The sequence below is a fragment of the Dipodomys ordii genome, unplaced genomic scaffold (genome assembly GCF_000151885.1).
Source record: "Dipodomys ordii isolate 6190 unplaced genomic scaffold, Dord_2.0 Scaffold7, whole genome shotgun sequence".
Taxonomy (NCBI): Eukaryota; Metazoa; Chordata; class Mammalia; order Rodentia; family Heteromyidae; genus Dipodomys; species Dipodomys ordii.
Window position 1 is genome coordinate 3062496 of NW_012267223.1, and position 1454 is coordinate 3063949.

At 56.5% G+C, this 1454-nt stretch overlaps 1 protein-coding gene across 1 annotated transcript in view; it reads left to right on the forward strand.

Moving 5' to 3' along the window:
- Positions 1-1454, forward strand: part of Cygb (cytoglobin) — a 15608-nt gene that overhangs the window by 9147 nt on the left and 5007 nt on the right. The gene's annotated exons all lie outside the window — the stretch shown is intronic.

A 1454-nucleotide genomic window follows, 5' to 3' on the forward strand; every position in this document is an offset into this window, starting at 1 on the left:
GGGCGGGCGGGCGGGCTGCCCCGGCAGAGGTGTGCGGTGCTGTCGGCCATCCAGACCCGCCTTTCTTGGGTGGAGGGTGGGGGCTCCAGGTGGACCCAGGCTGAGGTTCGCCTGTTGAACTTCACCCCCTGTGAAAAAAGGTCAAACAAGGTCCCAGGCTCAGGGGGGAGCAGCCTTACACCACCAGGCTGGACTGTAGCTCAGAAAGGGGCCTCAGAAATCCTGTTCTCTGGGCTGACGGGGGTTTGGGGAGGTTGCCCCCGCCCCGATGTCCCAGCAGGAAATTAGGTGAGTGGGTTCCGGAGGGATAAGTCCTATAGGATCCAGACCCCTTCCCCAAACCAGACTGGTAACACAGGTCTCCGGCCCTGCCCAGTGCATGGAAAACTAAGGGAGAAGTCTGTCGGCTTGATGCATGGAGGTGAGGAAATCCAGCCGAAATGGGGTGAATGCTGCCAAGCAAATGCCAGATTTAGGAACCTAGCACAGGTGATATTTGCCAGAGCCAGTGTCTGTGTTGGGTGCTATGTGTGGGGGGGGGGGTTCATGGGGAGAGGGCAGGGAATGGCAAGGGAAGCTTGCCTTACTGAGAACAGTTGAGTTTGTGACCAGAAAAGGGGAAGGAGAGGGCCTTGCGCTGCCTGGGAATGTTGTTTTGGTTTGTTTTGTTTTGGTGGGGCTGGAGCTCCGGGGGTGGCTCACTCCTGCTAGGCTTTTTCTGCTCTACCCCTTGCGCCACACCTCCACTTCAGGCACTTTGCTGGTTAATTGGAGATAAGAGTTTCCCCAGGCCTACCTGCGGCAGCCACGGCGATCTTCAGATCTTCAGATCACAGCCTTCTTAGAAGCTGGGATTACAGGCCTGGCCACAGGCACCCCTGCTGGGGGGGAATGTGCAATGCTCTCTGGAGTTATTTGTCCTGTGGTCAACCGGGCCGAGGCTGGACTGTTGCTGCTCTTGGAAGATGGCAGATAAAGGCCAGAGACATTGCTAAACAGCCTGTGGTGCACAGCTCAATCAATCACTTGAAAGGATTGTCCTGTCCTCCATGCTGACGGGGTTGTGCTAGCTTTGAGAAACTGCTGGAGCACCTGGTCCAAGGTATACTCGTGGTTATCTTCTCCTTCCCTCAGTTGTCCCAGTGGTTACCAGAGACACTTGGAGTAAACCTATTATGAGATTCGAGGTTAAGGAGGTCTGCTTCCCTGGGCAAGTGTTCTGCTCTGGGGGTGTGAGCCGCCTCTTCCCTGCTTCTGGCCCCTGCTTCTCATGGGTCTTATGGGAGCTCAGGCCTGGGGCACTTCACCCCAGGGCAGCCTGGGTCAAAGGATGAGCCACAGAGTGGCCCTGGGACTCAAATATACCAGAGGTTTTTCCCTGTCCAGATTGCCGAGACCTGTGTGCAGGCGTGATGCCGCATGACCGTGTGGAATTTTCCACACCTAACTCCTCC